This window comes from Passer domesticus, chromosome Z, assembly GCF_036417665.1.
Source record: "Passer domesticus isolate bPasDom1 chromosome Z, bPasDom1.hap1, whole genome shotgun sequence".
Lineage (NCBI taxonomy): Eukaryota > Metazoa > Chordata > Aves > Passeriformes > Passeridae > Passer > Passer domesticus.
The window spans coordinates 11,530,015-11,543,785 of NC_087512.1; the positions used below are offsets into that span (position 1 = coordinate 11,530,015).

Here is a 13,771-nt window from a genome sequence, read left to right on the forward strand (position 1 = left end):
ACCAACACTTTCAAACTGAAAATGAGGACAAGCTCCACAGAAAAGAACTTAAGAGATTTGAACTTGAATGATGCTAAATTTTGCTTAGTTGCGAGAAACTAATTGCTCTGTACAGCTTCCTCTGGAAGGGGAGTATAGAGAGAGGTGCTGTGCTCTTGTTGCTGGTATCCAGTGAGAGGACATGTGGGAATAGAACCATAGAATAGTAGAGTGGCTTATATTGGAAGAGACTTTAAAGATCACTTAGTTTCAAGCCTCTTGCTCAAGGGATGGACACCTTCAACTTGACCAGGTTGTTTAAAGTCCCATTCAGCCTGGACTTGAGCATCTACTGTCATGGTGCATCCACAACTTCTCTGGGCAACTTGTTCGGATACCTCACAGTAAAGAATATATTCCCAATATCTAATCTAAACTAAGTCATCAGTTTGAAGCCAGTGCCCCTTGTCCTGCCTTGTCCAAGTCCATGTGGTTTTGGGCAACCCAAAACATGATTGTACTCCACATCTATCTGTGCCCAAAAGACCCTTACTGTTTCTCTATTATCCAGCAGCGCAGCCAGAACAGGAATCCTGGCAGGGGGGTTGTGGGGAGGGAAGAGGGGTGTTGCTTATATCCCTTTTTAATCTGGAGACTGGAAGCAGGGAGCACTCTCTTTCGTGGAAGTATTTGCAGAAGGTGAAGGCTCTGCATTGGAGTGGGTTTCTTCAGGTGGTTGAGATTTTTTTTTCTGGGCTTGCAACAGGAACCACTCAGAAAAGTGTATTTCACAAGCTAAAACTTTTGGAGTGAACTTTGCAAACCCTATGGGCAGTGTGGATCTTGAGCCAGTCTCTGGGGCGAGGTCAGTGCCAACAGGCCAGTTCCTTCCCCTGGACACACCAGCTGCTTGGCAGACAGGAGCACCAACACTGGTGCACGTGCCAGGAAGAAGCAGTGGGTGGTAGAGCTGACCCCACACAAGCCAGGAAATCTTCATCTGTGTTAAGAACTGCTCTGTATCTCCTACCTTCTCATCAGGGTTTGCTACTGTCCATTGTCTCCCTGACTGTGTTGTTGCCTGCAAAGGCCGCCATCTTGGGGGGAGGGTTTGCAGCCATCTTTTCCCTTTGTCTCCCCTCACAGAGTCACCTGCAGTGGGCACCATCCCAAAAAAAGGCATTTCCAGCATTTTGGGCTTCTCTTGGTTCTCAGGAAGTATGCTTCGGAAATTTTGTGTCTAGTGATTTCTTACTGGTTTTTGTCTGTTGCATTTGTTCAAATGGTCATTTTTAGACCTGCTCGTCTTTATTTCCTCCTTATTTGTGGAAAGAGATTAGTTAAACCTATAAAGGGGGGCAACTCATTTTAGAGTGTCCCCTTTTAGACTGTCTTAAACAAAGACGCATACTCTTGTAAATAGCTGCTCTCCATTTTTCTTGTAGGCTCCCCTCAGGGAGGCCACGGAAGCCACGTAGCACTGAGGCCGTTTGTCCACCAGGCTGAACAAACTCAATTTTCTCAGTCTTTCCACTCAGTAGAGGTGCTCCAGCCATCTAAACCAATTGCTGTCTCTCCCCTCTGGGCTCACTGCAGCAGGTCCCTGTCCCTCCTGTGCTGGAGCCCAGCTCTGGATGCAGTGCTCCAGGTGGGTCTGAGCAGAGCAGAGCAGAGGGGCAGAATCCCCTCCCTGCCCTGCTGCCCACGGGGCTCTGGATGCAGCCCAGGACACGTTTGGCTCTCTGGGCTGGCAGTGCCATGGCCGGGGCATGTGCAGCCTCTCAGTCACAGCACCCCCAAGCCCTTCTGGGCAGGGCTGCTCTGGGGCTGTTCATTTCCAAACTGGGTTGATTCCAGGGATTGCCCCAACCCAGATGCAGCACCAGCACTTGGTCTTGTTAAACCTCATGAGATTCCCATAGGCCCATTCCTCCAGCTTGTCCAGGCATCCTGTCCTTCAGGTGTGTCAAACCACCTGAGTTTGGGGTCATCTGCAAACTTGGTGAGGGTTCACTTGATCCCTCTGTCTGTGCCATGAATGAAGATATTAAATTACACTTGTCCCAGTATGGACCCCTGAGGGACACCACTAGTCACTAATGTCCATCAGCTGACATTGGATGTGACTGTCAAACCCATTCCTTATCTACCAAACAGTCCACCCCTCAATCCCATGTCTCTTCAATTTCAAGATAAGGATATGTGGCGATCATGTCAAAGGCTTTACAGAAGTCCAGAGAAATTAAATCTGTAACCCATCCCTCATCCACTGATGTTGTCACTCCACTATGGAAAGTCAGTAGTTTGGTCAGGCAGGACTTATCCTTGGTGACTCTGCACTGGTTGTCCCTAATAATTTTCCTGTCCTCCAAGTGTCTCAGCACAATTGCTAGGAGAATCTGTCGTGATCTTCCCAGGCACAGAGGTGAGGCTGACAGGTTAGCAGTTTCCAGGATTGTTCTTTCTTCACTTTTTAGAAATGCGTACATTTCCCTTTTTCCAATTGCTTGAAACATCAACTGACTGCCATAACCTTTGTAAACTTCATCAGTCAATACCTTCAGGACTCTGGGATGCACATCATCAGGTCCAACAGACTATGAAGATTCCACTCATATCCAGTGGGATTCCCAGCCTTTTTTTCATCTCTTCATCTCTGTTCAATCTTCCCCCATGACCAGCATAAAAATAATGTGGGAAAGTTGTTCATCTAGCTGTACTTAAGTCTTGGAACTAAACTCTGAATGAGACTCTTGCTTAGACTTTATTCATATAAAATACTAATAAAAGACTGAGGATAGGTGAAAATTATATATTGTAGTAGGGAGGAAATATGAGCTTTATGATCAACACATTTTTTACGGTTTATGTGTGAGAGTCTTCAAAGAAAACAGAAGCTAGAAAGAGAAATTCAAATGAGAATTTAAAAAATCACTGCTAAGCTATACAGCCTGATAATTTAACTGTTCTTAGTCTACTTCTTACAACATATTTTATTGTGGGATCTGGGATCTTAGTATGAATATTAAGGTCTCTAAGAAAATAAAAGCTGTGGGTGTATCTCCAGAACACTTTTGGAAAGCAATCTAGTTTTGCTGACAATTTTTGTTAATAATTTTTGGCATCTTCCACATTCTGTTCAGTTTTACTTCTCTAATAACATTCATAACCTGGCATATGGAATGCATACTGTTCTTATTATCTGGAGGCTGGATAAAGACAAAACAGAGTAAAATTGTGTCCGAAAGGAGCAGTTTAGGCAAGAGAGCATAACCAGTCTGTAGGTTCATGTTTACTAATATTTACTAATTGTAACCAAGTAACATAAATTCTAGTAGCAAGTACACAATATACTGACAGGTATTTATCATATGTAAAAAAAAAAAAAAAAAAGCTTTTTTTTCTGATCAAAGTATTTCAGATTTTTACTAACATTAAAAGATTGTATTAAGTAAATTGTTTACTACAAAATTGCATATATCATAACTTTCATAATTTAGATATTAGTTAAACTTTTTCATACATTTAATATTCCTAACATCCTTTCACTGATATGTGGAAAGGAATAGTAAGGGCTTGCAGTTTTAACTTCCCTTGTCAATCAGGCCAAGGTCAGGGACCTATATACTCATGAAATTAAACAGATGAGGGAGCAAGGGAAGAGAGAAGTATTTATAATTTTAAATCCAAAGAGTGATGAGAGCAATGCTCTTTTTTTCTGAGAAATTCTTGTAATTACTTTGCTTTCAACAGAAGACCAATTTCCTTACTGAAGATAGGGTACAATTTTTGTGAGAGATGGACAAATTGAATATGCTGGCAGACTGTCTGAATTTTGCTTTCTGAAGTGCTTTTGAAGAGAAATGATGGCTTTTTCATTATGGCAATGACATTGAGGTTTTTTTGAGTATGTGTAATTACATAAATTCAAGGGCTTGTAATTATACATCTATTTATACTGGAAATTCTTCTAATTTGATTTTTTTTCTATTTCTATCATGATCTAATGTCTTGTTTTGATGTTTATTCCTGTTACTAAACAGATGAAAAATACAATCAAAACTCCTTCTCTGAATGCCTTTGAACTGAATATGAAGACCAAATCAAAATTATTTCCAGGAGGCTATAGCCAAAGAGTCCAACATAAAAGGAAACTTCCTTCTTGAAGGTGATGGAAAATGAGAGTTTAATGCATCCAGAACTGGGCTAAAAATCTAAGTTGTCTTTCCAAGATATTCTAAGTTTGAAACAACAAAACAGTAACTGTGTGGTTGGTTCATCATTACTTCAAATCTGAAGTATTGTCAAGCATGAAAAAGAAGACTGAGAATGAAAAATACTGTAGCATTTAATGCAAATAATCTCAGTCTCAATGAAAATGGCTTCTACAATACCTACAAAATTAGAGAAGGTTTGATGTAGGAAATTAATAAATATCTAAAAAACAAAACAAAAAATCCTGCCATTTTATTATTTAATACTGTAAATCTTATCACTTCATAATCTTCTCAGTCTCTTGAAAGTGTCTCTTGAACAGTGACTCAAGTTACCAAGAAAAAAAAAAAGTAGAATCATGTATGATCTATTGCATAAATCCATTTCTTATTGCACCTACAAAAAGAATTTGTCCCTACTACTATGTATGATGAAAATTGCAACCTCTTCCTACAAAATATACGTCAATCCATAAACCCATCATGTTTATACCTATGTGGCTTTCCACTCAGACTCTGGAATTCAGATTTGATTGCTTCTCTTTAACTTATGCATTGCACTTTTTTAATCTCATAGTGATTAAGTATGGTGTATATATTTTTTAGACATACTCAATTTTAAGACAGTAATATTATAGTTTATATTGTAGTGGTAGAAATGATGGGCAAATAAAAAAGTTAAGAGTAACAGAAATTACTTACTTGTATTGTTTTGCAGATATAGGAGGATTCAGTTTATTGGTTGATTAAGAATAGAGTTGCACTTAAACATGGCATGATAACTAAAAAAATACTATCAAAAGTATGAAAACATATACAAAGCACAACACAAGAAATGCAATGGAGGAAGCAAAATGGCTGGGTATAAATTACTTTAATAACATTGGAAACATATAAAAATATCGTGAAAGGAAATAATAAATTAAAAACTTGTTGATCAGTACACAAAACACAGGAAAAACTGTTTGCTGCAACAGAAGAGTAGTGTTAAACACTAAAATGCCTGAATCAAATCAGATAAACAAGTTCACTGGATTAAAAAGGAAAATAGGATCAGTACGGATTGGGATTTCTCACCTAAGTAGAAAAGCACAGGATTTTTAAGACTATAATATTGCCAGGGGACCTAGGATGGTGACTGTGCCTGTGACATACTGTGGGAGACCAAGAAACCTAAGAGCAAGAAGCAAACAATGATGTAAACCAGGTAAATTACACAGGGGTGCATTGTGATGTAAGAGTTTACAATATTAAAATGGATTATTTCAGTGATTCCAGTCAGGAAACCCACAAGCAGAGAAAAAGCTCTTGAGTCAGTCCTCAGCAAAGAACAGGACATGATCCAAGTTTATGTCATTAAGGATCTAACCTGCAACTGTGTTCATCATATTCTTTACTTCATGTCCAACACAAATCTAGGGTTTAACTTTAAGAAAAAAATTAATTGAATGAGTGGCCTTATTAAAATATTTTGGCTTATGAGTGTCATCAAGACTTTTCAGAGGCACCATGGGAGGCTGTCAGGAAAAAAAAAACAAAACAAAAAAAAAAAAACCAAAACAAACCAGAAGGAGCATTCCTTACAGAAGATATATTGGAAAATCTTTTTCAAATGCATGTAACAGTAGAAAATCTGTAAGAGAATAACAAAATTAACTATTGCAAATTGCCAAAATTAAATGAAAACTACTCAGTAGTTTTGAAGGGACACACCTCCAAAGTCATTAAATTATTATTGTTGATGTGCAACCCATCTCAGTTGCAGCATTTTCTAAAGCAGATGTACATGCCTAGGTGCCCCTCCTTTAGCCCTAAATGTAAGATAAGTACTAGCTCTTTTCCCCACTCATTTGCAGTCTGACAGCATTGCAAATTAGTTCAGTTCACCGTGGGAAAAGCTGCAGAACAGAACAGCCAGAGCAACACAAGATAAGCGAATATTAAATGCCAACTAAACAGACAATTCATTAAAATTATTTCAGCAGTATCTTAGAAAAGTAACAAATCATGCAAAAAGAAAAAATACTGAGTCAGTGGCATCCTGAGATTTACTTTTCTTATTCTCTCACAATTGCTGTTTTTTCTGCTGGTTTAATTGGTACAACTTAATGGACTCTATGAACTTAAAGGTTGTTTCCAAAGAAAATGAGTCTATGAATCTATTACTCTAACACTGTGCCTCTTGCTTAACTAGTAAAATCAATTCAATAGCATTGCAATTTTTTTTTAGCATCAATAGCAACATTTGAATTGTATCACCCATCCCAAGATTTCTGAGAAGGACAGTTTAACAAGTAACTTATAGATGTAAAGTAATCTACAAAATGGAATGCAAGGAATTTAAGAGAGATAACGAAGATGAACACAAAAAAATGCAAGTATTTTTTAATTATGGAAAAGAATGGAAAAAATCTGATAAATATAAGTATATATATAAAGAATACAGAATTATTCTTTAAAGATGCTATCAAGAAGCCACAATTATAAATAACTAATAATATATTTGCAAAATGTTATTATTCTACTAAATAGAGGTTTTTCATACCAGAGGAAACGGACTATTTTATATTTAAACATCTTCTAAAAATAGGCATACTTTTTGTGAGGTTTTTTCCTCTATTTTTAAACCCAACAGGGCAATTGGCTGCATTGTTTCAAAGTCACTTAGGGTGATTTTAAACAGATGAAAATTCAGACTTAAAAATTTAGACTATCTTCTAATAATACTCCCAGTTAGGAAAAAAGGAATGAAGGAGCAGAACTTATGTACAAATTTTACACTCAGTGATCCTGGTAATTCTGGTAATTCTTCCATTAACAGCAAAGGTTTTAATCATACCCCCTCAAGACCCACAGAGTTTTTCAAAAAACAAGACCACAAACCTGAAGTCTTACCAAAAAATTTTTACTTTTTCTGAAGCAATAGAGTTCTGAAGCAACTCTATTGCTTCAGAAAAAGTAAAATTCCCAGTATATTTAAATAGTACTCAGTAAAAATTGGTTATATTAGATCCTATGCAAACTAAAAATTCTCAATAAATACTGCAATTAGAAAGGGACAGCAAATCAGTGTGATGAGTAGATGGTTTATGCTTAGGAAAGTCCCAAAATCTAAAGGAACCGATTTCATGGCAAGGGAACCACTAGAGAGTCCTAAGAACAGGAATCAGTCTTGAATATCTTGTTGGGCTGGGTGGTTGAACTCAAGGAATTGTAATCAATGGCTTGATGCCCAAGTGGAGACCAGTGACAAGTGGTGTCCCTCAGGGGTCAGTGTTGGGACCAGCACTGTTCAACATCTTGGTTGGTGACAGGGACAGAGAGATTGAGGGCACTCAGCAAGTTCACTGATGACACCAAGCTGTGTGGTGTGGTCCCCTCTGGAGGGAAGGGAGCCATCCAGAGGGACTGGACATGTACAATACAGGCCTGAGAGGTGAGTCTGTGTGAACCTTGAGAAGTTCAATAAGGCCAAGTGCAAGGTCCTGCACCTGGGTCATGGCAATTCCCCAGCACAAACACAGGCTGGGAGGAGAATGAATTGAGAGCAGACCTATGGAGGATGACTCGTGGCTCTGAGTGGATGAGGAGTTCAACATAACCCAGTGACACGTGCTTGCAAGCCCAGAAAATCAGCTGTGTCTGCTGAAGAATGATGTGGCCAGAAGATAAGGAAAGTGGTTCTCCTCCTCTACTGGTCTTGTGAGACTCCACCTGGAATGGTGCATTGATCTGTCCAAGGACACAGACCTGTTGGAGCCAAGCTGAGAGAGTCAGGGATATTCAGCCTGGAGAAGAGAAGGCTCTGGGGAGACTTTGGAGAGGCTTCCAATATATAAAAGGTGAGAAGATGAAGAGGGACTTTTTATGTGGGCATATAGTGACAGGACAAGGGGGAGTGTCACTAAACTGAAAGTGTACATTTGTATTACACATTAGGGAGAATTCTTTACCGGGAGGGTCGTCAGGCATTGGAACAGGTTGCCCAGAGAAGTTGTGGATGCCCTGTCCCTGAAGCTGTTCAAGGCTAGGTTGGAAGAAGCTTTGAGAAATCAGGTCTAGTGACAGGGGGGTTGGAACTAGGTGATATTTAAGGTCCCTTCCAAAATAAACTATTCTATGATTCTGTGATAATAAGGTGGACCACATGTCATTGTAGGTCCCTTCCAACTGAGTTATTCAATCAAAAATTGCAGAACTTGAAACAGAGTTATGTTTACATTTTTGACATTGAAATACAGTTCTGTTTACATTTTTGGCAAATATTTGCAGGTCACTAGCATCTTATCCAATTCCGTTCATCAAGGAGACATCTTCATATAAGAGACATGCACTGCAGACATACCAAGGAAAGGAAATTTAGAGGGAATTTTTACCTGAAATTTAGTAATCAAAGACATTAACACTGCTGCATGGGAAAGCTGAGTGGAACACTACTATGGAAAAAAATTGCAGCATTATAAAACAGATTAGAATATTTATTTTAAAAAATCCTGCCAGACCTGTTTCTGGAATTGTCAAAATGCCAGTGAATAGATGGGAAATTTAAACAGAACCTTTTTAAGAAAATGTGATGCAGCAGAGTCTTGTACATATGCCAGATTATATTAAAGGTTTATGAGTGGCACACATAGTCAGTAAAACAGGAACTTGTGTATCTAATATCTGTCATTCCAGAGGACCTAATACTTGTTATAACCAGTCTAAGTTTCTGCCATAGCCAAAATTGAAGTCAGATATTTAAAAGGAATTTTAGAGAGAAAAGCATGTGTTTGACTTGTAGAAGTAGGATAAGTATCACTTGTGTCTAGTACACTACAAAATATGCATGTAATTAGGTTTTTTTTTCCTACTATGTTCTGCTGAAGCTTGCATATTATATTTTCAGAAGACTCAAAAGTTACATAATTTGAAAATTCTTGGACAAAGTTCCAGGGCGACATTTATCTTGTACCCAGTGTAGGACCTGTAAAATACACCTAATATCATATGCTAAGGAATTCAGTGGGCTTGAAACCCACAATCCTGAACACTTAAGATCATATCAGACACCTGACTAAAGGGATGACTGGATGAAAAGTATCTGTTTTCTTAACTGTGATTCTGGCTATCCAAACACCACATCGCTCTGTTTAATAGGGTGTTTGTAACCTCAACTCTTAGAAGTTGTATTACCTCAAAGAGGAATCCCCTGGGAGAAACAAATAACAGTGAGATAACAGCAAGAACCTCTAGTCCAATCTCACAAGCAGCAGTGTATAAGACATCCAAGTTGACTGCACTTTGTATCTGAGCTCTGCTCTATGACCAAGAGAACACTCACAGATTTAATTTCCACTTTGAAAATCACATTAGCAAATACAATTTTCTTGGTAACTACATGCTCAGTGGACACTGAAAAGAAAAAAACCCAACTACTTGTACCTATAATGAAGATGAGACCAAATGCATGTACTAAGAAAGAAACCTACTAACAAAAAATCCCTCTCTTTAATACCAATGCTGTAAGAATTAGAATGGAAGACAGTTATATCAGTGTTCATATGGGCTACAGAAATCAAAGACATATCTTGGTATTACTGATTTCAGTTTAAAAAATACTCTATCAAATAAAAAGCCAAAAAAACAAAAAACCAAAAATACCCAAAAAAAACCAAACAAAAACCAAATCAAACCAAACCAAAAAAGCCCCTCAAAAACCCAAGAATACAAAAATAACAGAAGGAATTCACACAGAAATTTTAATACAACGTTAAAAATACAAGGAAAGGTGTAGACAAAAACACCATACAAAAGAAAAAATAAAGTCCTGGTCTCCATAACTTAGAAAGGAGATAACAATGTGGGCTTACAAAACAACAAACAATGCAGTGAAAATATACTGGGTTGCTATGACTCAGAAACTGTAAATATCAAAGTGCAAAAAAAATGCTAGAAGTCAGCATTGCAGTGCTTGTCATGTTTACTATCAGGCTGAACATGGAGCTATTCAGATACCTCATTATCAGAACTCTTAAGACTGTGAACTAACCTGTGTATCAGGATATGCAATTAACATCACTCAATATCTCAAAAGTCTCTTGCTTCCCCTTACAATATATCCAAGGTTCTCACTGCATTCTCAACAGATGTGATCATATCCTCTCCCTAAAATTTTTATCCTGAATTTTACCTATTTTCTTTTTTGTACTTGCTCAGGAAATATCCATCAAATACTGACTATTTAGAAGACACTGTCACCTACTTGTGTCACTGTCAATCTATAAGCCTCTCTGTATTTTTTTCCTTCTTGTTCTCCTTTACTCAAGAGTATTGTTCACCATTTCTTAATTTTCTCCATTGCCCTCAACTGAGCAGTCTCTGCATGTAAATCAAGCCTCACAAGCAAGAACCTAAGATGAAATTTTCTTTATTAAGATGATTATTCTGTAAATGCAATATTCTTGCCTTTTGCTCTGTAGAATGGGTTATGAACCCCAACCACAGGCTGAATATAAGAAAAATATCTTCATTTTTCTTTGATCCAGTGCAGCCATTTCTGTGCTTTTGTGCCTTAAAGGACTTAAATACCTTTTCCTAAGGAAGGTGAACAGTTTTATGTTAGCAACCATGTGTCTCAATATAAATCCTAAGCAACAAGCACTGAAATAATCACCTTCTTGGATGTGGGCCTGTTAATACCCTTAAAAAACAGAACTGGTAATCCAAATTATCCTCTGTGTGTTTTTCTCTGGCTGAAGAGGGCTGAATATTATTACTTCTGAAGAACACAATATCTCTCAGACAAAGCATCACCAGTATTTACTCAGGTTTACTAAATTGCAGGCTCGAAATGGGGACAGCAAAGAATGTTAGCAAATCAGTTGAATTTTTCTCATTTTTTCTATTAATAATTTTCTGGACTTGATTCTATCACTTCTGAAACATTAAACTGAAAACAGTATTTCAAATAAAAGTAATAGTGGAAAACTTGCATGTTTTATATTGTTTCAATCAATAATCTGCAAAAGTGCACAACACTTAGCAAGAGATCAAAAAGCCCAACAGGCTTTGAGGCCTCCCCAGACATCTCCTTTTTAAACTACCAGAAAATGAACTTATAAGGTAGCATGCCATGCATTGTTGGCAAATATTACCAGCTTTCACAGGTAATTAGACCAAACTACTTTGATTCTGAAATGAAACACCTTCCCTATTTATAGACAGAGGACAGCTGTGAGCAGCACACTTCACTTTCCTTCAGTGCAGAGCTACAACTTCACAGTTCTGTACATCTGCAGCAGTTTCCTTGCTCCCTGAGCTAGAATGTGGACAGGCATGGGAGGAGACATTTTGCTACTGCTCCCTGCTTGAAGTAATTTGTTGTCTCCTGAAAGATGAAGTGAGCCATAAGGGAGCTCCCTTAAGCACTGCCTAGCTTGCATGCTGCTTTTGGATCACAGGAAGCTTCAAGGCAACACAATTAACTACTGCTGCTGTGTGTGAGGCTGGAAATGCAAGATGTGTCTGGGGGTGTGTATTCTATTGCCATCTGTTACAGGTGGTGCAGTCATCTCATGTTAATTGGGCCACCTGTTAAAACCAGGTGGGGCAGTTTGCTTTATCTCTTTCACAACCAATCCTCCCTCCAGGGAAATATCTTCTGAGAGCCATTGAGTGTCACTGCATGACTGATAAAATTACATCACCCCACTGAGAGATGCTCTGCCCAGATGAAGGAGCCAAGCATTCCTACCTGGATCTATTCTGAGCCTTGGAACACCACAGGCAGCCTTTTCACATTGAATTCCCAGAGGATCAGCTTTCTTTTCCATTGGATTCCCAGAGGAAGACCAGGCCCATCTACATCACCACTGGACTTCCAGAGGAAAACTGCACCCTTCTACAGGATCACTGCTTCACTGCAAGAAGATTGCAGCCACCATTTAATCGGACTGCTACCAACACCCAGACCAACGGGGTGTCAGGTCATACTCTGACTCTGTCAGTGTTGTTTTGTATTACTACATTTCTATTTTTCCTAATAAAGAACTGTAACCCTACTCCCATATCTTTGTCTGAGAGCCTCTTAATAATTCAGAGGGAGGGGGTTTAAATTTTCTACTTCAAGCGAGGCTCCTGCCTTCCTTAGCAGACACCTGTCTTTTCAAACCAAGACATGCTGTGAAATGTGAAGGACGACATGAACCCCAAGGTAGTGATAACAGTCTTACTATTGAAGTTTTGGGTTGATTCTACGTTTAAGTTTAAACTGGGTTGTAAATTGAAAATCTATATGTAAACCACACATACTTACATAAAAAAATTACATAAAAATCAGTGAGCTGATTTTAAAGAATATCCATAGATGTTAAAGCCTGTGGCTTTTTTTCTATTTGTTTATTTTTGGTACACAAAACACAAGTAAAATAAATATTAATGCAGCAAATGATAAAAAATGCAGCCAAGTATGCAGAGGAATACAAGCATGTTGATATAAACATTTTGCATCATTTTCCATATTAAAAAATAGGGGAAGCAATTTGCAAAAGAATGAGATACTCTTGCTTAGTTGTCATTGATTTCTGTTAGGATTACTTGTCTCTTGCTACTTATTGCTGCAGTGACACAAGATATCTACTACAAATACATTCAGTTGTTCACAGGTAGCTGCTGTTGTTGACAATCTTTGACATAAAACTGACGGGCAACAGCATGCTGCTGTATGTGTTTTTTAAAGAAAACCACACATCAGTTAATTAATATACCCACCATAGCATCTGTATTTCATAACTTGAATAAGTATGTTCCAAGGCTGAATGTTTCACTCATCCAAACCTATTCAGAAAGTGATTTATGGCAAGTTACCCTTATGAGAAATTTAACTCTAAAACATGTAGATCAGAAGTATAAAGGTAAATTACAAAACAAAAGCATAGAAAAAGAAAGTATCCAACATACAGATTTAAATGTGTCTAGTGTACAGTGGTCCAAATTCAAAATATTACAATGCAGTGCAGAAATAATCTATACAAACTATTCTGATAAACATATAATCTCATAATAGCAATGGAATTAATGTTCCATAATCTGTGGGGATATAATTCACAAGAATTCAATTTGAGAAGGTCACTGGTCTAAATTAGAGGTTGGACATTATGCTTTTATTTATTTCAGTTAAAACTACAGTTCTATGTTCAGTCTTTTGACAACAGTAACCTAAACACCTGAGGTCTTCCATAACCTCATTTTTTTTCCTGTGACAAATGTCAATATTTTGATTTTGTAAACTGTTCTTGTATTTTACAGCACTGTCAATAGCTAATAAGATGAAAGAGGAAGAAAAATCAGACATGATTAGAGTATTGTAAGTCTAGTTCTGGTTACCCCATATTCATACTATAGAATTAAGTGACTTCACATTAATATTTTTCCAATGTCTGCTTCTGAATTCATGTCTGGATTTGATCAAACAGATGTCCATTGTACGTTATATTTCGAATAGATGGACCAAAGTTACACCAGTAATTTAAAATGGAATGAGGAAACTGTATTTGCCAGCATTTCACATGGAAGAACAGATATCTACCAAACAAGCT

The 13,771-nt window shown here is 37.8% G+C and overlaps 1 protein-coding gene and 1 long non-coding RNA gene across 12 annotated transcripts in view; one reads left to right on the forward strand and one right to left on the reverse strand.

Annotated features, from left to right (window-relative positions):
* Positions 1-13,771, reverse strand: part of PRLR (prolactin receptor) — a 155,532-nt gene that overhangs the window by 115,160 nt on the left and 26,601 nt on the right. The window lies entirely within an intron of this gene.
* Positions 640-12,320, forward strand: LOC135289940 (uncharacterized). Its single transcript, XR_010352669.1, has 3 exons — positions 640-1,197; positions 4,023-8,035; positions 11,825-12,320. It is a non-coding gene; the product is annotated as an uncharacterized LOC135289940 (long non-coding RNA).